A 26,979-nucleotide genomic window follows, 5' to 3' on the forward strand; every position below is an offset into this window, starting at 1 on the left:
CAAAGTTATACTAAGTTATTCACAAATCACCTACAATGAAAGACACAAAAGTGAAAACAAGACTTGTTTGTTTTCATCCAGGATGACTGAAAGCCCCTCGAATTTCCCCAGTGCACTCCACTGTTCCACTGAGGGGACAGCAGAAATTACCCAGCCCTGAAACGTTCATGCCCACATAAAGGCCCTTGAGAAGAAGCTTTGTTGACTAGCTACTCTGAAACCAAATGGTTAAAACTAGTTTGTTTTGTCTGCTTCAGACGTTAAGTGTGCTCCATCTGAACCAATTGCATTCATTAAACCACAACCTTGAGCAAATGGCTGCAAAGGGCCTACATATAACATAAAAACTATACACACACAGGCATAAAAGACACACATATCAAACACAAAATACATTTGAGTATCTTTTATTGCACCACCAACATTAAGTAATTGTTTTTATCTAATAAAACTGCTACATGGCTACGGTACTCAGAACAGAATATATGTTTAAAGGGGAGAGGGAGGAGAGGGAGAGAGAGAAACAGACTAAAACTCCTTCATGGTGCTTTTGTCACCATATATAATAACAAGCACATCACTGCTCATAACATACACCAATGCATAACATAATTTACACAAACATGATCATGTAAAAAGATGTTTTTCTTTATTGCATGAGCCAAATGGTATATCATGTGGTCTCATGTCAACAGATTTAAGTTATGAATCTCCCTGTGGTAATTCACTGTGCAGAGAAAAGGGAAATAAATTATAATAGTCAAGTGCTCAAGAAATAAAGGCCTCTAATGTTTAAAAAGCAGCACATTGGGGCGTGGAAAGGTTCATACTCAAAACATAGATAAGAGATGCAAAATAAATGAATGAAAGTACAGTGCTAGATACAACAGTTGAAAAGTAAAGAGAAAGAACAATGGTTTTATAATCAAAACAGGATATTTAAAAGCTCAACACTAAAAGGTGTGTTTCTGCAATGAGGAAAAGAAAAAAGCAAAAATAAAAAGCAACACCTCGTACCACCAAATTAAATATGGACTATAAAAAAACCATACACCTTATCAAACATCAGAGGTATTATCAGAGGTATGAGAGGTATAAGAATCATTCGCTATCTGTGTAAATTATATAAATAAAATAATATGTCCAGAAATATCTAAACATTTAATCATCTAAAGAATGGTGGACACCATCCCAAAGATGAACCAAAATCTGAGTAAAAAAAAATGTTTTAAGAGATTTGAGAAGTTTTTTTAAAAAACCAAGTACCAAGAAAATGAAAACAGTTCTGGCAGGATTGATCAGTTGGTAAGAGCATTGTCCTGCTATACCAAGGTTATGGGTTTGATTCCCAGTCAGGGCATATACAAAAATCAATAAATAAATGCATCAATAAGTGGAACAACAAAATCAATGTTTCTTTCTCTCTCTTTCATTTCCTCTAAAATAAATACATTTTAAAAATTATTTTAAAAGAGAGAAAGACAAGCCACAGTCTAGGAGAAAATATTTGCAAAAGACACATCTGATAAAGAACTGTTATCCAAAATATACAAAGAATTCTTAAAATGCAACAATAAGATAACAACCAAATTAAAAACTGGGCCAAAGACGTGAATGGAAACCTCATCAAAGAATACAGATAAACAGATGGCAAATAAGCATATGAAAAGAGGATCTACATCTTATGTTAATAGGGAAATGCAAGTTAAAACAATGAGATAGCACTACACACCTACTAAACAGTCAAAATTCTGAACACTGACAAACCTAAATGCTGGTGAGGATGTGGAGCAATAAGAACTTTCACTCACTGCTGACGGGAATGCAAAATGGTACCGCAACTTTGAAAGACAGTTTGGGTAGTTTGCTACAGAACTAAACATACTCTTATCATATGGCCCAGCAACTTCATTCCTTGGTGTTTACTAATAAAGGAGCTGAATATTTACATTTACACAAAAACATGTGCATCAATGTTTGTAGCAGCTTTACTCATAATTGCCCAATCTTGGAAATAATCAAGATGTCCTTCAGTAAGTAAACTGTGGTACACCCAATGAAATATTATTCAGTACTAAAAAGATAGGAGCTACCACACCATGAAAAGACATGAAGGAAACTTAAATTCATACTTCTAAGCGAAGGAAGCCAAACTGAAAAGACTACATATTGGTAATTTCAACTAGATGACATACTGAAAAAGGCAAAACTATGGAGACAGTGAAAAGACCAGTGACTGCCAGAAGTTAAAGAGGAAGAAGGATGAATACGTGGAGCACAGAGTATTTTCATGGCCGTAAAACTACTATGTGTGACACTATCAAGGAGGATGCATGTCATTATACATTTGTCAAAACCTACAGAAGGTAAGATCCATAATTTAAGCTATGCGCTTTGGGTGGTAATGATGTGTCAATGCAGGTTCATCACTTTTAACAAACGGACTACTCTGGCCAGAGATGTTGATAATGAGGAAGGTTGTGCATGTGTGAAAGTAGGGGGATTTCTCTACATTCATTTTATGGTGAACCTAAAACTGTTTTAATAAACAAAGTCTATTTTTAAAAGACCAAGGATGCATCAATGAAAAGTCAGTTCACTCCAAGATGGAGGCTTAGACGGACACGCTAGGTCTCCCTCTACAACTAGAGAGGAATACCACTACTTCAAAACAAAGGATAACTAGAAATTCCAGAAAATAAAACTACACGGAAGCCCAACATATGAAGTTATAAACCAGCGGTGCCATTTGGGCAGGTAAGAGTTAAAGAGGGCAGCGCTGTTTGCAGTCAGCGGTGGGGCAGCGAAAAAGCCCGGAGGCAGTCAAGTCCCTGGCAGTGCGCGACCCCAGCACTGAGGAAAACAGTCACCGCATCGCCTTGAACAGTGAGGCCCAGGGGGGCGGGAGGACGGATCCCGGTCTCCTAGCTGAATAACTGTGTGAATCCACCTTGGACCCCCGCCCCCAAAGAAAGCACCACAGGGCTGCGAAATAGGTCGCAGACAGGCGCCGGTCGCTGATTTGTGACGCGTACACAGGCACTGCCCCTTACAGCCAGCCCAAGAAAACAAAAAGCATCTGTCAAAATGAGGCAGACAACTATAGAAATCCCGGTGACACAGCTCACCAGGCAACAGATAGAGAACCTGACAGATGAACAGATAAGAAACCTGTCAGAGGCTCAGTTCTGGGCCATTGTTATCAGGTGGCTTACAGAATTCACAAAAGAGCAGGAAAAAGATATGAAAGAAGCGAAAAACATTCATAACGAAAGGAACAAAACCACATACGAGACAGATGGTGAGGAAAAAAAATCCAGAGTTCATTTCAACAAACTGGAATATGGGGAAGGAACAAGCAGTCAACCAATGCAGAGAGAGGAAATGGGAAGCAACAATGAGAGAATCAGAAACCTCTGGGACAGCTATAAAAGGCCCAACATAAGAATCATTGGTTTGCCAGAGAGTGAGGAAGATGAACTAGAACTTGAAAAATTGAGTGAAAATATAATAAAGGAGAACTTCCCAGACTTGGGGAAGGGAATAGACTTGCAGGTCCAGGAAGCAAGGAGAGTTCCCAAGAGACTGGACCCAGGGAGAACCACTCCAAGACACATTATAATCAAAATGTCAAAAATTAAAGATAAAGAGAGAATCTTAAAAGCAGCAAGAGAGAAGAGAAGAATTATGTACAAAGGGGTCCCAATTAGACTATCAGCTGACTTCTCAAGGGAGACCCTACAGGCAAGAAGGGACTGGCAAGAAATATTCAAAGTAATGAAAATCCAAAACCTACAACCACGAATACTCTATCCAGCGAAATTGTCATTCAGAATAGAAGGACAGAGAAAGTGTTTCCAGGACAAAATAAAACTGAAAGAGTTCATTAGATCCAAACCACTGTTATATGAGATGTTAAAGGGACTGGTTTAAAAAACAGAAGCTAGGGAGATGAAACAAAGGCAAACTAAACAGGCAACGAGAGTGGAAAAGGAACTGTGGGTACGGGAAGCATATTGGGGGGAGGTCAACAGGGAGGGGGAGTGGGGAGAGGGAGGGAGATGATATAGGAATTGGGGATCATGGTAGGAGGGAATGAAATAGACGGAGAGAGGTTGGGAGGAACTGTATGCACAACTAATGGACATAATCTAAAAGGGGGGGACAACTGGAGGGAGGGGGGCCACCGGGTGGAGGGGAGCAGAGGGAAGGGAAATTGGCACAAATGTAATATTTTAATCAATAAGACACATTAAATCTGGAAAAAAAAAAAAAAAAGTCAGTTCACTCCAAAACAGACTCCTAACCAGTTATTTTTAATCTATAGGACTCAATATTTTCCTCCTCTAAAAAATGAATGACTTAAAATAGGTGCTTTCTAAGGTCCCTTTCAGCCACTTAAAAAAGGCAGTTCTCTCTGACCTAATATAGACCAATCACCAAGGTGTACTGCGAAGGGGAAAAATAAAACAAGGTGCAGAATACAAATGTCGTCGTCGGCAGCCGTCCGTCTCGAGAGACAATGGTGTAGCTTCTTAAGAGTTTATCTGCACCGCCGAGAATGGCTGTGCAGTCCGACTCGGGAGTGACACGGTATCTGTCTCCTCCCGTGTTGAATCGACATCTTGCGATGACGCTGGAGTGTCCTCTCCAGTGAAGCTGAAGCTACAGAGCCTGGGCAGGGTGATATGGAGGGTCTGCTGTTGCCCATGCAGCAGACCCCCCCCTCTCTTCGCAGCTGAAGGATCCAAGGGAAAGACGGAGTCAATACAGCTTGGCTTCAGGTGCGCCGCAGGAGTTGCCGGTGTTGACTACAACGTCAAACCGCCTTAGGGACTCCGGCTCCGGATTTTCTGTCGGGGTTTACTCCCTTAGCCTTTCCCCTGAAGAGGTATGCCGCAAGGCAGCGGAGGTTTTTTGGAGTCAGAGTTTTCCTTCTCTGATGTGCCCTGACTGGAAGATCGAACCAGCGACACTTAGCTCGCAGGCCGACGCTCAATCCACTGAGCCAAACCAGCCAGGGTGGAATACAAATGTACCTTGAAAAAATTATACACACACACACACACACACACACGAGCATAGCATATTTCTAGAAAAATACATGAAAATTCTCCTCTGGAGAAGGAAATAGAGAAGCAGAGATAGGAAGATTTATGCCATATTATATACCTTTCTACCTTTTGAATGTTGTATTTACATGGATGGATTACCCAATCAAAGTCATTAGTGATATTTCACAAAATAAGTAAACGGTTAGAGAAAATAACTGGAGATAGAAATTAAGGGGAAATTTACACATAGAACCTTATTCTTCCCCTAAAAATCAAACCAGAATGGTATAAGATGTTAAATACCTGGTCTTTATACACATGCACACAACACTGACGTTTATAATCTCAGATGTGCATCAGGTACACAGGCCCTGGAAACAGCACCTTGCTTCCATGGGAGAGTTCCTGCACAGTCCCTGTTAAGATCTCATACATAGGCTGGAGAGACCAAGCCAGGCTCACTAACTACCAGTACCTAGCATAGTACCAGAATGCAACAGAATTCATCAATGAAGAGACAGTCCTCTTTGAATTAATAGCATCTTCTTGCAGCCCTTTTCTGCAAATAAGTAGGGAACTAACCACCCATTAAGATTTGTTCTTTCCTGTCTTCCATCCTCATATTTGGCCCTAAGCAGAACACAACTCCCTCTAGTACAGCTGTCAGTTGCTATGGTTACAGAGAACAGCAGGAGTAGAGGAAGACCCCTCCTGAGAGAAGAGGAAAAGGTGCCACAATAAATAGTACCCAAGCCATTTAAAACTTCCTCTAAGAAAGGAGGCAGACTGAAAGAAAGCAAAGACAAAACAGTGATAAGCAGCATTATCAATAAGGCTAAGACAGACCTGGGCAGTAATACGGGTTTTGATGTTGAGACATATTTGTGATTCTGGTTTGATTTTAATTTTAAAGAAGAAAGTGAGAATCTTAGAACTGCATCTTCAAGTCTTTTGGTCTACTGCAGCGCGTTTTGATGAAGGCTCCGTGAAAAACAACGTTTTGTTTTAAAAAACATACAAAAAGGAAATTTAATATTGCCTCAATAAAGGCTTCTAACTTAAAATTCTGTGGAGTGCAATAGGATACTATGTATAAATTAAAGAAGTATTACCTAATTATCATTAATACTTTGCATTCTGGCTTCTGAAACTGATCTAATTCTTTAGCTTTTGATAAAACTAGCCTCTTAAAATAGATAATAGCACCAGCTACTAGTTCTTCTGAAGTGGAGTGAATCACATCACTTTCTTGTTCGATACCTTTCAGGTTCCCATGAACTTGACCTGATTTCAAGGCCTCCTAGGACTTTAACTAGCCCTCTACCTTTCCCTCATTCAGCTATCAACTAGCTCCCACTGATTCTGGCCTTTCCTCAGGCTATTCCCTTTCTGTTCCAGTCATCAACTCCTCTTGCTTTGTTATTTTTCCGCTGTCAAAGCCCTATGTATCTCCCAGGCCAACTTCAAATGCCTACCTTAGAATCGCTGGTTTAATTTGTTTTTATACTTCTAAGGCATTCATCCAATTGCTACAACTTTTGAACTTCTGAGAACACTCTTTAACTCTGTTATGGTAGGTTTACTCTGTCTTCTAATAACCAATGTAGTTGCCTTAAACTCAAAGTAGAATAATTTTTCATTGATCATATTAAATGATCTTTATTACCTCTCATTCCTGGCATAGTATATAAATTACTTAAATGGCTGAAGTTTTTCTATGTACTCAGTGTGCTGTTCATCTATTACAATGTACTGGGAAGTAGAACAGCCAGTAACAATGATGATGGCTCTTAGTCAAACTGCATACCACAGAATACAGACTCTGCCACTTACTATCTATGTGAACTAAAGCAAACTAATTAACCTCTCTAGATTTGCATCTTCAGTAAAATGGGGACATTATAACCCCTACATCTTAGACTAAGGATTGAAGGAAGTAATTCATAGCAAAGAAAAATTATTACCCTAATATTATATATAAAGAGCGCCTACAAATACTCACGGAAAAGACCAAGGGTCCAATGGGAAAAATAAACAAAGCATATGAATGTTTAGTTAACAAAAAATTTGAAGTGAATGAAATAAGATGTTCTACCCTACTCATAAGAGAAATATAAGTTTTCACCTCTTAGACTGACAATATTTTTAAAGTTTACTAGAACATGTGAAAATATGCTACCTAAAGCTTTGTTGGTCAGAGTATAATTTGTTAACACAACCCCCATGGAGAGTAGTTTGACATTATCTGACAATTTAAAATGAATACTTTTTCCCAGCAATTATGTAAAATGACAGTCACTGTAGCGTTGTTTTCTTTGCACATAACACTGGAAACAAGCTAAATGTCCACCATTTTATTTTGTTAAAAACACAAAATCACAATGACTATGTTCTGATTTAGAACTATCTCTAAGATTTATTACTACCAAGTTGCAAAAACCAAAATGTAAAACAATCTGTGCTGAAAACTTTATGTATGAGTATATCTAAAAAGATGCGTAGGCAACTGCTAACAGCAGCTAACTCTAGGCGGGGCCTGGGTAGCAAAGTGAAAGAGCACCAATGGAGGACCTTATTTTTTCACTCTTTATCCTTTTGTACCTACTGAATTGTATAAAAATGTATATACTACCTAATCAAATAAATACCATAAGTTGCTTTAAAATTTTTTATTGAAAAAAAAAAATCAAGTTTTTCCCTTAGATCAGCAATTTTCAACGGGTGTGCTGTAAGAATTTTTAAAACATGCAATATCTGACTCTTCAGGGGCACTGACCTCTCTTCCCTTAGATTGTCAAATAAAAGAATGACGGCAGCCGCCACAACAACAGCTGTCTGGTGTGAATGAAGCAAAATTATACCTATTCTTCTCATCAGATCGGCAATTTTAGTAATTAGTTTATGTGTGCCACGAGATGAAAAAGGTTGAAGATCACTGCCTAGAGTACTAACTTCTGGTAAAGAATATTCAGCACTCCTTTCCCAGCACTCTCGGGCACAGCCTCCTACGTACCACAACCAGTATGTAAACTCATCCAGCACCCTGTTTTTTCCTCCTTCTGTGCCTTTTTTGAAGTTATTTTTCTCGTGGGAAATTGTCTTTCTTCCTATTAAATCAAATGTAGCATAGCATATTTTAGTACTTCTCAAACTTTAGTGATTTTAGGAATCACCTGGGAGTATATTTAAAATGTAGATCTTACACTCAAACACATACTCACGCAGCACCCATGATTTTCATTCAGTGGCTCTATGACAGAGACCAGAAACCTCAAGTTTCCTAACAAACACACTTAGGTGACTGATGGAAATAGTCTGCGAACTGCACAACCTTGGAAAAATACTGAGCTAATAAACTTAAGAGTACCAATTCTGTAGTTAAAGAGTCCACCATTTCAGTCCCTGCTCTGACAATTATTAAAAGGATGACATGAACAAGTTTCTTGCCATCTCTATTCATCAATTCCCCTATGAGCAGAAAAGAGGTGAAAACTGTACCTATTATATAATTTGGAATAAAAACTGTATTAGGAACTAAAAATGGGTATTATTTAGTCATTGAAATAAAATGATTACATGTTAACAAATAACATTTTTAAGAAAATGAAAGTTATCAAAATTTAAAAGTAATCAGAGTGGGAATTGCTTTTTTTGTTTTGTTTTTTGTTTTTGCAAATCTTTAAAAACCCATTGGCCCTCTTCATTTTGAATGCATCTTTTCACTGATGCATGGTCTTATAACAAAACGGGTTGGTAATTCAGAAAATATTGGTTCACTGAGTAATACAGATCTTTCAAATTTAGACTTATTACATATAATTCAAAGTCACATATTAATATCTGCACCACTCGAATCAGAAAGTCTAAGTCTGGGATGTTCTTAAGCCCATGGTAGCAGATACAAGTTTTCCAAAATTTTGTTTTTTTTCTTTTAAAAGCTCAAACGTTATTGGCAAAAAATACTGTCAGTTGTGTTCCCTGAAGTGAGACTGATTTTTCATTGTCAAGAAAATGCCTGTCAAATTCCCAAGTCTAAGTAAACAGTTTGTCAGTTGTTCTTTGCTCTTTCAAGTGAAAGTTGTGCTCCATGAGAAACGGGGTTAGTTCGGCTCTCACTTGAAACAGAAGGGCAAGTTCTTGAGGCAACCACAGTGCTCTGACATGAACCAAAAGAAGAGCTTTATGCAAACTTCCCATTTTGTCATAATGAGTATTAAAAAGGTGTATACTCAAGAGCTGAGAATTTATAAAAATACTATATGTACTGCTTCACTGAAAACATTTTTATAAAAAAAACTTGCTTGTTTTCTTTTTATTTCCTGTGAGTGTGTGAGGTTATAGAACAAATGACTAAAATATGTTTTTGTGCCCTGTCTTGATCAATGATAAGGTGCCAGCTCTCTTACCACTGTGGCTTTTAAACCATCAATGCAAATAATAAAGTGAAAAGGGTAGATAACATGATGATGACGATGATGATTGATGAAGAAAACTGTTTTGATCTGCAAATATCCCAGAAAGAGTCTCAGTTTCAAAACTATTTTCTATAGATCACAATTTGAGGCCTGATGGTCTGTTCTTAACAGTCCTAAACCTATACTGAATATAAAAAGATACCAATTAAAAGTACAGATCCCTGTCTAAGTCCAGTCTCCAAAGATTTCATTCTGGATGAACCCACAATCAAGAATTTTAGCAAGTTCCCTGGGTAACTCTGAAATTGTTGGTCTCTATTATACTAGAAAGTATTTATAAATTCTTTCAAAAGTATTTACTATCCCTTCCTTATATTTTATATTCTTAATTGAATGATTAATCCTGTTTACAATACGTCATACCATAGTATTACCACTGTCTCTTACTTTGATCCTTCTTGAGGATGCCCATGGCATATGAAAAGATATGGCCTGTCTCCTGTCCTCCGAACTTCAACTTTTACTTCGTGGTGTATCTACCTCTAAAGCTTTTCTTTCCCAGCTAATTCTGCATAAAAGTAAAAACATAATTTTTCCTAAATAACATTTTTCTATGACAAAAATCTGGCAAAAACTTTGAAAGCTGTCACAATCTCATCTCCAAGTCTTCATTTCTATAATCTCCTTGTGAGGAATGTTTAATAACCTATTTTCTAACAAGATCTAGCATGAGGCAACTCCTCCAAGAAGACTTTTCTATTTAATTTTGATCCTAGGTTTAGTGTTAATCTGGGCACAGGTCACATGGATGCCTATCCGCTGTCTCCTTAGTCTTTCTAAGATGAGAGGTTTTTGTTGTCAGACTGTTTTCTCTTTAAGTCTTTACTCTGTAATGATTTAACCACATATACTATGCCATACAGTATATACCCAATATGTATTATTGATACACTTGTACATTTAAGGACAAACAGACTCTTAATAATACATCAGAACAATGAATTACATATGAAGCAAGGTACAACACATGTTTAATCTACATTAGAGATTCTGATTCCTGCAATATGAAAAAATGGGCATTGAAGATGGTGGAGTAAATACCATCTATGCAAATAACATGTACCCTTGTCCTATATTATTTTCTAAAAGCAGCTTTTAAAGAAAAGTTTTAAACATCACATTAAACTCCTAGTTTTAAAAGACCTTCACTAACATAAGTAATATACAAGGGATGCCCAGAAAAGGTCCAGCCATTGTTAATATAACAAGAATGGTTTGCATGAGATCGATGTAACCTGGCAGACAAGGAGAGTGGACTGGAATATGCATGCGTGAACAATGATGACTTCACTGTACTAGTCAGTGGGGGTGGTAGATGCTGTTGAGTGCGTATGTGTACTGTGTTGGCCACTGCATTCAAAATAACTGAGCAAGTAGAGCAATGAATCTGCATCAAATTTTGCCTTAAGCTTGAACATTCCTCCATAGAAACTATTCAGATGATTCAGAAGGCCACAGCTATGAGCAGCTTCATAACAACAATGTGCCTGCTCACACATCATGTCTTGTGCAGAGATTTTTGGTGAAACATCAAATCACCCATGTGACTTAGCCCCACTACAGTCCAGATTTGGCACCCTGCGACTTCTGGCTTTTCCCAAAACTAAAATCAGCTTCGAAAGGAAAGAGTTCAGATCGCTGATGAGATTCAGGAAAATATGATAGGGCAGCTGACTGGGAGAACTGTGTGAGGTCACAGGGTGCCTACTTCGAAGGGGACTGAGGTGTCATTGTCCTATGTACAATGTTTCTCATATCTTGTATCTTCTTCAACAAATGTCTCTTTTTCATATTACATAGCTGGATACCTTCTGGACAGACCTTGTATATTCATTATTCATCCATAAATATTTTATTACTTCTCTCTACAATATAAGGACTCTAAAATAAAGTTTAACCATCAACCATCATATTTTCAAAAAAAAAATCAACAATAATTCCTTATTATTTTCAAATAGCCAGTCAATTTAAATAGGCCTAACTACAGAACATGCAGAAGCTGCAGTATTTGTCACTTCTGAAACATTAAGAATAAAACATGAATCTCTGGCACCCTCTGGTGTTTCAGAACTATATAGCTTCCCTTACTCGTTCCCGGTACACAGAGAAGCAGAAGAGAAAACATGATTTTCTAAGTGGAAAACATTTTTTCAGTTAAAGAGGTAGTTTTGAAAAAGTAGACAGATATCACTTGGTTATGACATCTTATTCAGTTAAGTCAAGAAAAGATTTAATGCCACACAATAATACCTCCTCTTATGTAACGAAAGAGTCAGCATCAAGGATCTATTTCAAGCTTCATTTCAATAATAACTGAAATGATATTGATATTAAATATCTAAGAACACACTGAAAATAAAATTATCACTCTAAAACGATGTATATAAAACCACATATGACTCAATTTATTAGACAGCATCATACAAAATGGAAAACTGTAGCTTAGTGTAAAAATAGAAGATATCAACTTTTAAACTGAGAGTCTAGGGAATATCACACCTAAAAAATATAGTGGGAAACAATGAGTGTGTTTAAGAACAGAAAGAATGAAGCCCTGGTTGGTGTGGCTCAGTGGACTGAGCACTGGCCTGAGACCCGAAAGGTTGCCAGTTCGATTCTCAGTTAGGGCACATGCCTTGGTTGCAGACCAGGACCCAAGTTGGAAGCATGCAAGAGGGAACCAATCAATGTTTCTTTCTCTCTCTTCCGCTCTCCTAAAAGTAAATAAAAGCTTAAAAAACAAAATAAACAAGAAAAAAAAACGGAAGAATGCAAACAAGGAACCCAGGTCCCTAAAACCACAAACCATTCATTATACCTGCAATGGTCTAAGTACTTCCAGTTTGCCTGAATATGAGAGATTGTCTTCTATTTTGCTTATACCACTGTTTCTTAGTTTTTCTGTTATCTACAACTAGGGCTCAGAAAATAGTCAATTCTCCCCAAAATTAACCTAAATCACATAATACAAAATTTTCATAGTACTCTGTTCTAAAATTAGTGTGCAATAGAAAAATAACAAGGAAAATCAAGATACCTTTAATTTAAAAAGGAATAAAAAGACAAATACAATCAGATATTAAAAATATTGAAGTTATAGTAATTAAAAATGCACACATAGCAGCATACATAAAACAAAAACATAGCACCAAAGTGAAATTCTTTAAATGTACCCTTGTATAACTGAGAATTTACTATAAGGTAAATGGTAGCATTTCAAATTAGAAAGGTAAGGATGAAGAATTCTTCAGTAACTACTTCTGAGATGAGCAATCCAATTGGGAAAGATTCTTAATTTCCTTTGTCCAGAACAAGACTCGACTCTGAGTCATTATTTGAATAGAATTCACAATCTAAAGTCATTTTTTCTTCACAGGAAGCTGCAAAATGGCAAATATTAAGTCAGTTGTAAAGAATTTGTAGCATAAGACATTTACAAAGATAAAATCAAGAGTTACTGAGGCAGATACTGAAGATGGCAGTGGAGTAGGCAGCAGTGTTGTTTGCTTGCTCCCATCGCGGAAAGGCTTGGAGTATAAACACGGAGACAAGGGAGTGAGTACAGATTTCAGATAGCGCGAGCCGGGAAGGAAGTGTGGGAGCCCGTGGAAGAGGGCAGAAGGCTCGCCCGCGCTCTCAAGCAGGGTCGCTGGGCCCCCCAGCCTGGCGCCGCTGCCGCACCGCACCCCCGAAGGGGCAGCTGCAGACTGGCTCATTGGCCGGGATCTGCTTGGAAACTGCCGCTTGCCATAGGCGCTGGGAATAGCAGGCGGAGTCCTGCAGGGAGACAATGGGAAGGTTTCCATGAAACAGCCAGAGGTGTGGGAGGACAGGGAGCCGCCTGGACTGTGGGAAGCTCTACGAACTGAGTCTAGGTGGGGACATCATGGCACCACTAAAGAAAAAGAACGAAATTGAGCTGGGGAGAGGGGCCATACAGGAGAGCTGCAGCGGAAACACAGACTCAGTGGCGACCCCAGGCAGGAAAGCAGCGCACACAGGTGAACAGTGAGACACTGCCAGCTGCCAGCCAGGGACGGATACAGCCCAGTGCTGCAGCTTGGAGCACAGAGTCTCCTTGGGAGGAGCGAAGACAGAGCCTAGGGCTGGGCTGGTACTAGGGACATGGGCAGTGACTTGTCAGCAGAACAACGTTGCTAGAGAAGCCTGAGGATAGCTGGAGGGCGCAGCAGGACAAGTGGGGAGAGACCCAACTCAGTGCAGCTCACAGCAGATAGTTGCAGCAGGCCCACGAGTGAGAGAAAAGCAGCCACAGAAACCAGCCAGATCTCCTCACAGCCAGCCAACCAGAAAAGATTTGAAACCCATGGAATTCTGACCAGGTGTGGATCCAAAAAAAGAAGACTGCGCCCAAAGGTTGAACTGAGTAAAAACTCTTCCCCCCACCACCTTTTTTTCTTCTTCCTTTTTCTCTTCCTTAAAAAAAAACCTTTCTTTTATCTGTTTCCCACCTTCTCTCCCTCCTATCCTTCTTCTTTAACTTTTATTTGTTTGTCTGTTTTGTTTAGCCTCCCTTTCACAGTAAACATATAGCATATAACTGCTATATAAACCTAATACTATACACTTCCACTTTCTCACTTTATTCTGCATTCTTCCCTCTCTTTTTTAACATACAACCTACATAGTACTTACTGTCTTGCACAGCCTTGACCCTACTTGCTACTATTATTCTATCATCTTCCCTCTCAAAAATCATCTTTCTTTGATTTAAAACAACTCTTATCTCTTTCACCTATAGTATAATAGTCTTAACCTCTCTATATTTATATTAATACTGGCTCATTTGCTGCCGATAGTGGGATTATGGATGGGGGATATTTTTGAGGGTGTGGGTTTCTTGCCTGGTTTGTGTGTTTATGTTTTAACGGCATCTCCACAAAAGAACTCAAGACAAGGTGGGCAGTGACTCTCAATCAACTAGCCAGAAGAAAGGATCCACCAAAGAGTAACTAAAATACAACAGGCAGCTTCAGCAAATGGCATAAAGGGCATTCCAAGAGCATCATGCTCAGGAGGTCAAAGAGACTGTACCACTGAATCCCCCAGGTCTCCTATAAAGAATCTCATACCACAAAGGCAGGAAATCAAAGCAGACAAATCTAATAAACAAAACAAACAAGAAGAATCCAACCTGGGAAGACACAGAAACAACCTCCCAATGAAAGGAAAAGAGGAATCCCCAGAAAGAGAGATAGATGGAATAGACATAAGCCAACTATCAGACATGGAATTCAAAAGAATAGTGATGAAGAAGCTCTATGTATTTAACAATCTAAAAGAAAACTATGAGAAACTCCAGGGAAATTATAAGGAACTCCAAGGAAACTACAAAGAATTGCAGGGAAGCTACAAGGAACTTACAGAGAACTACACCAGCATAAAAAAAGACATAGAAACTATTAATAAGAACCAGGATGAAATGAAGAATAAATCCTGAACTGAAAAACACTGCAGAATCAATCAAAAGCAGGCTAAACGAAGCAGAGAATTGGATAAGTGAGTTAGAGGACAAAGAAGAAAAAAATTCCCAGACAATACAACAAAATGAAAAACCATTTATAAAGAATGAAGAGGGTTTAAGAGAACTGCAGGACAACATGAGACTAAACAACATTAGAATCATAGGAATACAAGAAGGAGAAGAGGAGGAGTAATGGATAGAAAACCTGATAGAAAAAGCAATGACAGAAAATTTTCCTAACTTGATGAGAGAAAAAGTCATGCAAGTCCAGGAAGCACAGAGGGTCCCAATGAAGATGAATCCAAAAAGGCCCACTCTAAGGCACATCATAATTAAAATGGCAACATTAAAAGACAAATTGAGAATCTTAAAAGCAGCAAGAGAAAAACAGCAAATAACATACACGGGAGCTCCTATAAGGCTATCAACTGATTTCACAACAGAAACACCAGAAGCCTGAAGGGAATGGTCAAAAACATTTCAAGCAATGAAAAACAAGGGCCTACAACCAAGACTACTCTCGCCAGCAAGGCTCTCATTCAAAATGGAAAGTGAAATAAGGAGTTTCCCAGACAAAGAAAGACTAAATGAACACATCTCCACCAAACCAGCATTGCAAGAGATGCCAAAGGGAATGCTTTAAGAAAAAGAAGAAGAAGAAAAGACAGAGAGAGGAACAGAGGTACAAAGGGAAATGAATAAATACCTATCAATAATAACCTTAAATGTAAATGGATTAAATGCTCCAATTAAAAGACACAGGTAGAGGAATGGATATGAAAGCATGACCCATATATACGCTGTCTATAAGAGACACACCTCAAAACAAAAGATTTACACAGACTTGAAGTGAAGGGATGAAAAAAAGTATTCCAAGCAAATGGACATGAAAAAAGCTGGGGTAGCAATACTTATATCAGAAAAATGGATTTCACAGCAAGGGCGATAAAGAGACAAAGAAGGACATTTCATAATACTTAAGAAAACAATCCATCAAGATGATGTAACCCTGGTAAACACATATGCACCCAACATAGGAGCACCCAAATATATAAGAAAAATACTAGACGACTACAAGAAGGATATCAATAGCAACACACTCATAGTAGGGGATTTTAACACTCCATTATCAACAATGGACAGATCTTCGAAGCAAAGAAACACCAAGGATATTGAGGCATTGAACAACACAGTAAACCAAATGGACTTAACTGATATATATAGAACTTTTCACCCCAAAGAAGCAAAATATACATTCTTTTCAACTGCACATGGGACATTTTCAAAGATAGTTCACATGGTAAGACACAAAACAAGCCTCAACAAATCCAAGAAAACTGAAATTATATCAAGCATCTTTTCAGACAACAATGCCTTGAAACTAGAAATCAACCTCAAGGAAAAAACTCAAAGACATCCAAACTCATGGAGAATGAATAACATGATATTAAATAATGAATGGGTTAACAATGACATCAAGGAAAAAAATCAAGAAGTTTCTGGAAACTAATGATAATGAACACACAACAGCCCCAAACCTATGGGACACAGCAAAAGCAGTCCTGAGAGTAAAGTTCATAGCAATACAGGCCTACCTGAAAAGGATAGAAGAATCTCAAATAAAAAATCTAACCCTAGAGCTACAAGAACTAGAACAACAACAACAAACAAAGCCCAGAGCAAGTAGAAGGAAGGAAATCATCAAGATCAGAGCAGAATTAAATGACATAGAAACTAAACAAACAAGTCAAAAGATCAACAAAAGTAGGACTTGTTCTTTGAAGAAATAAACAAAATCGACAAGCCTCTAGCCAGACTCATCAAGAAAAAAACAGAGAGGATCCAAATATACAAAATCAGAAACAAAATAAGAGAAATCATGACGGATATCACAGAAATACAAAGGATTGTAAGAAATTACTATAAACAAGAGCATGGCAAGAAATTTGACAACCTAGATGAAATGGACAAATTTCTAGAAACATATAAACTTCCAAAACTGAATCAAGAAGACGCAGAAAGCCTGAACAGACCAATAACAAAGAATGAAATTGAAACAGTAATCAAAAATCTCCTGGCACACAAAAGCCCTGGACCAGATGGCTTTATGGGAGAATTTTACAAAACATTTAGGGAAGAACTAACTCCTACCCTTCTCAAACCATTCCAAAAAATCCAAGACGAGGGAAAAATCCCAAACTCTTTCTATGAAGCCAGTATTACCCTAATTCCAAAACCAGGTCAAGACACAACAAAGAAAGAAAACTACAGGCCAATATCACTGATGAATGAACATGGATGTTAAAATTCTCAACAAAATATTGGCAAACAGGATCCAACAACACATTAAAAAGATCATACACCACGATCAAGTGGAATTCATCCCACGGATGAAAGAATGGTTTAATATTCTCAAATCAATAAATATAATACACTACCTAAAAAAAATGAAACACAAAAATCACATGATCATATCAATAGATGCAGAAAAAGCATTTGATAAAATACAACAGCCATTTATGATGAAAACACTCAGCAAAATGGAAACAGAGGGAGCATACCTCAACATAATTAAGGCCATATACGAAAAACCCAAAGCCAACATCATACTCAAAGAACAAAAACTGAAAGCATTCCCCCTGCAATAAGGAACAAGACAAGGATGTCCACTATCTCCACTCCTATTCAACAGTGTTGGAAGTTCTAGCCACAGCAATCAGACAAGAAAAAGAAATAAAAGGCAGTAAAATGTACATTATTTGCATAAGACATGATAGTATACATATAAAACCCTATAGACTCCACTAAAAAATTACTCAACATAATAAGCAAACTTAGCAAAATAGCAGGGTACAAATAAATATACAGAAATCCAAGGCATTTCTGTTCACCAACAATAAAATATCAGAGATAGAAACAAACAAAAAAAAATCCCATTTAGTATAGCAACAAGAAAAATAAAGTACCTAGGAATAAACTTAACCAAAGAGATAAAAGATCTGTACTCGGAAAACTGCGTAACACTGAAGAAAGAAATTAAGAAGATACAAATAAATGGAAGCAAATACCATGTTCATGGATGGGAAGAATCAACAGCATTAAGATGTCCATGCTACCCAAAGCAAGCTATAGATTCAACGCAATCCCTATTAGAATACCAATGACATATTTCACAGACCTAGAACAGCTGTCAGCAGCCGTTCGTCTCGAGAGACGATGGTGTAGCTTCTTAAGAGTCTATCTGCACCGCCGAGAATGGCTGTGCAGTCCGACTCGGGAGTGACACGGTATCTGTCTCCTCCCGTGTTGAATCGACATCTTGCGATGACGCTGGAGTGTCCTCTCCAGTGAAGCTGAAGCTACAGAGCCTCGAGAGACGATGGTGTAGCTTCTTAAGAGTCTATCTGCACCGCCGAGAATGGCTGTGCAGTCCGACTCGGGAGTGACACGGTATCTGTCTCCTCCCGTGTTGAATCGACATCTTGCGATGACGCTGGAGTGTCCTCTCCAGTGAAGCTGAAGCTACAGAGCCTGGGCAGGGTGATATGGAGGGTCTGCTGTTGCCCATGCAGCAGACCCCCCCCTCTCTTCGCAGCTGAAGGATCCAAGGGAAAGACGGAGTCAATACAGCTTGGCTTCAGGTGCGCCGCAGGAGTTGCCGGTGTTGACTACAACGTCAAACCGCCTTAGGGACTCCGGCTCCGGATTTTCTGTCGGGGTTTACTCCCTTAGCTTTTCCCCTGAAGAGGTATTCCGCAAGGCAGCAGAGGTTTTTTGGAATCAGAGTTTTCCTTCTCTGATGTGCCCTGACTGGAAGATCGAACCAGCAACACTTAGCTCGCAGGCCGACGCTCAATCCACTGAGCCAAATTAGCCAGGGTTAGACCTAGAACAAATACTTCAAAAATTCATATGGAACCCAAAAAGACCCCGAATAGCCAAGCAATCTTGAGAAAGAAGAATACAGCAGGAGGAATCACAATTCCAGACATCAAACTATACTACAAAGCCGCTGTGATCAAAACAGTCTGGTACTGGCATAAGAACAGACATATAGGTCAATGGAACAGAATAGAGCCCAGAAAGAAACCCAGGTCTCTATGGTCAACTAATATTTGACAAAGGGGGAAGGAGCATAAAATGGAGTGAGTCAACAAATGGTGCTGGGAGAACTGGACAGGGACGTGCAAAAAAAAAAAAAAAGAAACGAGACCACCAACTTACAACACACACGAGAATAAACTCAAGATGGATCAAAGACTTAAATGTAAGCTGTGACACCATAAAAGTCCTAGAGGAAAACATAGGCAGGAAAATTTCAGATATTCCATATAGCAATATTTTCACCGATACATCTCCTAAGGTAAGGGAATTAAAGGAAACAATAAACAAATGGGACTATATCAAACTAAAGAGTTTCTGCTCAGCAAAAGAAAACATTAGCATATGGGAAAACATATTTGCCAATGATACCTCAGACAAGGGATTGATCTCCAAAATATATAAAGAACTTACACATCTCAACACCAAGAAGACAGACAGCCCAATTAAAAAATGGGCAAAGGACCTGCACAAATACTTCTCCAAGGAGGATACACAGAGGGTCCATAGACACATGAAAGAATGCTCAACATCACTAACCATCAGAGAGATGCAAATAAAAACCACAATGTGATACCACTTTATACCAGTCAGAATGGCCATCATCAACAAATCAACAAACAACAAGTGCTGGCGAGGATGTGGAGAAACGGGAACCCTAGTGCACTGTTAGTGGGAATGCAGACTGGTGCAGTCACTATGTAAAACAGTATGGAATTACCTCAAAAAACTAAAAATGGAACTGCCTTTTGAACCAGCGATTCCACTGCTAGCATTATACCTGAAAAATCCTGAAACCCCAATTCAAAAGAACTTATGTACCCCTATGTTCATAGTAGCACTGTTTAGAATAGCTAAGTGCTGGAAACAGCCTAAGTGCTGTTTAAAAAACTGGTACATTTGCACAACGGAATACTATGCAGCAGAAAGAAAGAAGGAACTCCTGCCATTTGCAACAACATGGATGGAACTAGAGAGAATTATGCTTAGTGAAATAAGCCAGGCAATGAAAGAAAAATACCATATGATATCACCTAATACAGGAGACTAAGGAACAACACAAACAAAAGAACTAAATTGAACAAGGAGCAGAATAACAGTTTTCAGGAGGGAGAGAGGAGGGAGAGAAGGGGGATAAGTAAGGGACGGGTTTAGTCAAAGAACATGTATAAATGACTCATGGACATAGACAACGGGATGGGATATTACTGTGGGAGAAAGAGTGGAATGGTTGAGGGGATCAATGGGGAAAAAATGAGACAATTGTAATTGAAAAAAAAAAAGAATTACTGATTATGAAAAGGTATGTGTGCATATATGAGGTGTGTGTGTATAGATGTCTTGAAAAATAATATCAGATCATATCATTATAAGTCAAGGATAGGGAAGGATTTCTTAGAATAAGGTAAAATTCAAAAGCCTTATAGAAATCTAATTGTGACAAAATCTTCATATAACAAAAGACACTAAAAACAAAGTTACAAGTTAAACCACAGATTAAATATTTAAAACATATACAACAAATAATTATTCACACACATACACACACACACACACGTATATGAATCTGAAAAGCAATAAGCACTCAGTAGATAAATGAGCAAAAGTAGTAAGCTAGGAATTTCCCAAAGACACTTTTGCTTCAGGCAGTTAAGTGAACTAGATTTACTGAGGAGAAATTATATGGCATTACAACTAGACTGGTATAAAACATTTTCATTCCAGTGTTGGGTGCACAGTAGTTGACAGTAAAAATAAGCACACTGCAAAAGTAGAACTGCATTAGGGGCAAATGCCTGTGGCTAGTGTTAGTTCTTGGGCCTCCATTTAAGTGTAGAAACTTTATCAAAGCCAGGTATCTAAGAAAAAGGCTAAAGTAGTCTCCAGTCAATAGTCATCCCTGTTTGCTACAAAAAACTTATAAATCCTCTCTGGAGAAAAGCAAACTCGATTTAGGCCCTTGGGTTTAATCTGATTTACCTATCCAGTAAGGTTTTAAATTCAACAATTACATTTTTTCACTTCTCAATGTCTTATTTGGCTCTTTTTCAAATCTTTGTATTCATTTCTTAATAAATAATTGTTACATGCTCATTTTCATGGTTCCACTTTTTTTTTAAACCATGTTATAATATTTTTTAATATTGAATATATGATCATCCAGTGTTTGAAGTCATTAAAGTTCCCAATGTGCTGCTGTTGCCCTGTAGTTTAACTCAGGGTGACTTTTAAAAGTGGACACATACATGGATTCCAGAAAACAATAAAAAGACATTTTTAAAGTGCTGAAAGGAGAGAGAAAAAAGGTAACCCATAATTATACTCTTACTCTTGACACTGTCTACATAAATAACCCAAACAATCTAAAAATTATCAGTAATAAGAACTTAACAAGACAGTTGGCATTATGAGTTTTTTTAAAAACCTGCTCTCTATATATTAAAAACAGAATAGATAGTTACCAAAAATATCAACTGTAATAGCAATAAAAAGTTGCCTAGGAATAAACCCAACAGATAAATAAACAAATTGTGTAGAACCTGTACAGATAAAATTTTATCACTTTATTGAAACACAAAGAAGACATGCAGAAAAGAACAGAGGAGGGAGAGATGAAAGTGGAGGAAAGGAAATAAAGGAGAGGTAAGTAGGAACTATGCCTTAACAGATATAAATTTTATTTTAAAGTTATAGTAAATTGAGCAGTATACTGCTACTGAAAATGAACAAATTAACCAATACGATAAAATAGAGATAAAAATAAGATAAACTAAGAGTACATAGCCCAGAAAAGATCCATGCATATATGACATAGAAGACACTGATCAGCGAGGAAGGACAGACTATGCCTTAATGCTGTGGGACAAATGGTAATACAGTGGTACCTGGGTATTGATCAGTTTCAGAACTCATCAAACGTGGTACTAGTCACATACTGATGAGAAAAAATGTTTCAGCACTTGGGGCTTTCTTGCCACTCGTCACAGCTGCTAGAACTCTGTGAGTCACGATGCCACCCACAAGAGAAAATGCTGCATCAATTGTTGCTTGCTCGCCCCCACTCATTGGAATAAATTAACGACGAGTACCGAGGTACCACTGTATTTATGAGAATAAGTGAATTACTGTAGAAAAAAATTTTCAACACTTATAACAAAGACTTAAATACAAAAAGTAAAATTTCAAAACCTTTAGAACACTATAAAGGAGACTCTCTTCATGATACAAAGGAGAATAAATAAAACATCAATAAAGAATTCATAAAATAAATTGCTAAATTCAACTACTTTGAAATTAGCAACTTCTATTCATCAATACCATAAAGTGAGTTGAAACCACTAACTCCATATTTGCAACACACAAAATGTATATAGAGGATTACACAAGAAATTCTGCTTGTGTTGTAGACCATCATTTATAATAGGTAATTGTCCTGATCAAGAAAAACTAATAAAGCCAGAACAATTATTTTAAGTTTGTTAGAGCCCTGGCATGGTGGCTCAGTTGGTTAGAGAGTTGTCCCATGTACGAAAAGGATTGTAGATTCAATCCCTGTTCTGGGTGCATGCAGGAGGCAACCAATCAACATTTCTCACATCAATGTCTGTCTCTCTGTCTCTCTGCCCTCCTACCTCTAAAATCATTAAACATACCCTTGGCTGAGGATTAAAAAGAAAGTTTGAAGGCAGAGAAGTGCCAAGGAAACCAGGTCTTAATGGACAATAATCCCACAAGGAAAGAACCTCACTGAAGGAATCCCAATGTTCTCCATATTTTTCCATTGGTTATGTGCTAATCCTGATTTGGAACAAGATACTAAGAAGCCATGGGAGAGGGCAGCTATTAAGAAGTAGAAAAGCCAAGAGAGCATTAGGCAATCTCATGAGGAGAGACAAAAAGTTAAGAGTTTAAGGCTTCCCAGGCTGCTGAGACTTGAGGGATGGGCCATGATCCTATCCAGAAATGAGGGACAAAGCAGTAGACCTGAAGTTTTTTTTTCCCTCAAGGTATTCAGCATTGAAGCTCTGCAGAATTAAAGTCAAAGAAGCGAAGCAAAAAGCCTATTGAAAAGCATTCTGAGGAGGAAGATTCTGGAAAGATGACGGAATAGTAAGCATCAGGAGTCTGTGTGGTATAACATATTAGAACTTTGGAGTCTGTTGAAGGATTGCAACTTCCCAGGGAAGGCTTAGAAGGTCAATTGTAGTTAATTCCGGTTAATTTCAGCTGTTAGTTTGGCAGGCGCTATCAATCCCCCAGACCTGCGGGAGACAGCTATGCAAATGTATTGGAGCCTTTTGCACACGCATGTAGGAGTTAGGATGGACAAAAAAGACCAGTTCCTCAAATATCAGGAATATGTGCTCTGATTGTTGTTTCTTATCTCAGAGGAGCAGACAACTAGGTGAGAAAAAGAAGAGGAAAAGCAATAAATTGAAAACTTATTTGAAAAAATAATGAAAGAAAACCTCTCTAATTTGGTGAAGGAAATATACATACAAGGCCAGGAAGCACAGAGTTCCAAACAAGCTGGACCCAAAGAGGACCACACCAAGACACACCATCATTAAAATGCCAAAGGTTAAAGATAAAGAGGGAATCTTAAAAGCAGCAAGAGAAAAGCAGAGTGTTACCTACAAAGGAATTACCTTAAGACTATCAGCTGATTTTTCAAAAGAAACTTTGCAGCAAGAAGGGGTGGGCAAGAAGTATTCAAAATGATGAAAAGCAAGGACCTATAACCAAGATCACCCTACCCAGAAAAACTATCATTTAGAATGGAAGGACAGATAAAGTGCTTCCCAGGCAAGGTAAAGCTAAAGTTCATCATCACCAAGCCTTTATTAAATGAACTGTTAAAGGGACACATTTAAGAAAAAGAAGATCAAAACTACGAACAAGAAAATGACAACTCACTCACAAATATCAACATGTGAATCTAAAATACAAAAACAAAAACAAGCTAAGCAAACAACTAGAACAGCAACAGAATCATAGATATGGAGATCATATGGAGGGTTATCAGTGGGGTGGGGGAAGGGAGAGAATGAAGGGTACAGGGATTAGGAAGCATAATTGGTAGGTACAAACTAAAAGGGGGATGTTAAGAAATGTAAAGGAAATGGCGAAGCCAAAGAAGTTATATGCATGCCCCATGGACATGAACTAAGTGTGTGTGTGGGGTGAGGGTGAGGTTCTGAAGGGGTGGGGGAGTGTACCAGGCAGAGGGGGCAAAGGAGGAAAAAACTGGGACAACTGTAATAGCATAATCAATAAAATATATACCTTTTTAAAAAAACAGAAGAAAAGTAAGTCCAGTGTTAATTATCATCAAAGAAGCATATTTTCAAATACAAGTGCAAATCTCTTTAAATTTAAAAAAGAGGTTTTACAAAAAATGTCACAGAATGCTAATGCCTAGAGACCATATTTGTCAAATCCTTCTTCTTAGAATAGGGACTCGAAGATTCTAGGAAGTTGTATAGCTTGGGCATGGTAGAGAGCAAAAGAGAGAGAAGGACCTTTAAGTAAAAGAAAATTTAGAGTGCTGCAGCCAAAAGAGAATCAAAAAGGTTTTCACGGGCAAATAGATGCAAATAAAACCCTACTGAGAGTCAATTAAGAAAGGTGGAAAAATAACTAAGGGAAAGAAAATGAGATCAATAAAAAGATCAGAGACAAAATAATGGAAATGAAAGAGAGGTAAAAAGGAATAAAATCTATACTATTACAGTCCCTGAAGAAGCATAATTGGTAGGTACAAATTAAAAGGGGGATGTTAAGAAATGTAAAGGAAAGGGCAATAATGCAAGAAAATGCTCCAAAAATTTCAATAACCAGAATTATTAAAAGGATCAACCTGGAAAATTAAGCCAGAATGATCAATGTTTCACAACATATCCTAGTACAAAATTAATAGATTTCAAAGATAAAGAAATTCTTAATGACCCCCTTCCCTGGCACCAACCAATCAGTGAAAACGACAACCCGAAAATACACACCAGAAAACAGATGAACAGTCTATTGGGATCCACCCTGAGACCTCCCCTAAGATTCCTGCATACAAGAGAGATATTAAAAACCCTCAGGACAAAGGACCCAACGTGCTTTCCCTCTGGGAAGCATGCCGAGGCCTTGCCCTTCCCCCTCAGGCATGCACCTCCTAACCTCTAAGGGACCCCACAAGACTTGCAACGAGGGGAACAATGGGAGTGACAGTTCATCCCTGTCCAAGCCCCTGAAATTGTCTCCTAGGCACCCTTTTCACTGACTTCTCAGGGAGCGAAAGTAGCCCAGCCCTAGGCTCTCCTGTTGCTTCTTCTATGCTAAGCCCTTCTTCATTTCACTGTCCTGAGATGTGCTTTAGTTTCAGCCAATAAATTCTTGCTTGCTTTATAGCAGTTTGCCTCTTGATTGAATTTTTTCCTTCAAGAAGATAAGAACCAAGGTTTGGTTGTCTCACCAGTAACATGCTGTCAGCAAATATGCACTAAAAGAGATGCTCAACATCTTTTGTTATTAGGAAAATGCAAATTAAAACCACAATGATAACCACAATACACTTACTAAGATGGTAAAAATCATAAGAACTGAAAATTCCAAGCATTGCCAAACATGGAGAGCATCTGGAACTCTCAATGCTGGTGGGAATATTAAATGGTACAGTCTGTTTGGTAAACAGTTTGATAGTTTCCAGATGCCCCTGGACTTATGATGGGGTTCCAGTCCAATAAACCCATTACAAGTTGAAAATACTGTAAGTTGGAAATGCATTTAATACACCTAACCTATTGAATCCAACAGCTTAGCCTTGCCTACCTTAAACATGCTAGGAATACTTACATTAGAGTAGAGTTCAGCAAAATCACCTGGCTGTTGCTGCCCTGCACTCCAAGAGTATAATAAAGCATTTTGCTAGCCCAGGAGATAATAAAAATTCAAAATTTGAAGTACAGTTTCTATTGAATGCTTTCAAACCACTGTAGAGTCAAAGAATCGTAAGTTGAACTGCAGAAAATCCAAGACTTCCTGTGGCTAAACACGCAGTTACCTAATGACCCAGCCATTGTACTCCTAGATATTTACTACAGAGATTATGTTTACAAAAAGTAATCTGTAACTATATGTTTATAGTGGCTTAATTTAAGATTTTATTGATTTATTTTCAGAGAGAGGGGAAGGGAGATAGAAAGAGAGGGAGAGAAACATCAATGTGTGGTTGCCTCTCGCGTGCCCCCCAAATGGGGACCTGGCCTGCAACCCAGGCATGGGCCCTGACTAGGAATTGAACCAGCGACCCTTTGGTTTGAAGGCTGGTGCTCAGTCCACTGAGCCACACCAGCCAGGGCTATAGTGGTTTTATATATAATTGTCAAAAACTAGAAACAACCCAATGTTCATGAACAGGAAAAAGAATAAACAAATTTATATTCATACGACAAATACTTTTCCCCAATACAAAGAACAATCTTCTAATATTCAAAATGATATAGGCTATGAATCTCAAAAACACAGCGAGTGAAAAAAGTCAGATGCAAAAGAGCAGATAATGTAATGTTTTTATTTATGTGAAGTTCAAGAATAGACTAAAATGACTGATGGTGATAGATATAAAAATAGTGGCTGTTAGAGGCAGACGTTGGGGATAACTGATTTGAAAGGAGCATAAAAAAGTGATGGATATATTAAACATCTTCATCTGGATTATGATTACACAGGTATAAGTTTGTCCAAATTCATTGAGATGTACACTTATAATCTGTGCACTCTCTTGTTTATAAATTATACTCAAAATACTGTTAGCTTTTTAAAAAGACAAATATATTTATTTATTGTAAGTATTATTCTGACATTTTTCTTTTTC

General features: G+C 38.1%; 1 protein-coding gene across 1 annotated transcript in view; it reads right to left on the reverse strand.

The window, feature by feature from the left end:
- Positions 1 to 26,979, reverse strand: part of TAF4B (TATA-box binding protein associated factor 4b) — a 136,256-nt gene that overhangs the window by 62,435 nt on the left and 46,842 nt on the right. The gene's annotated exons all lie outside the window — the stretch shown is intronic.

This window comes from Furipterus horrens, unplaced genomic scaffold, assembly GCF_987537825.1.
Source record: "Furipterus horrens unplaced genomic scaffold, mFurHor1.1.pri manual_scaffold_8, whole genome shotgun sequence".
In the NCBI taxonomy this organism is placed as follows: Eukaryota; Metazoa; Chordata; class Mammalia; order Chiroptera; family Furipteridae; genus Furipterus; species Furipterus horrens.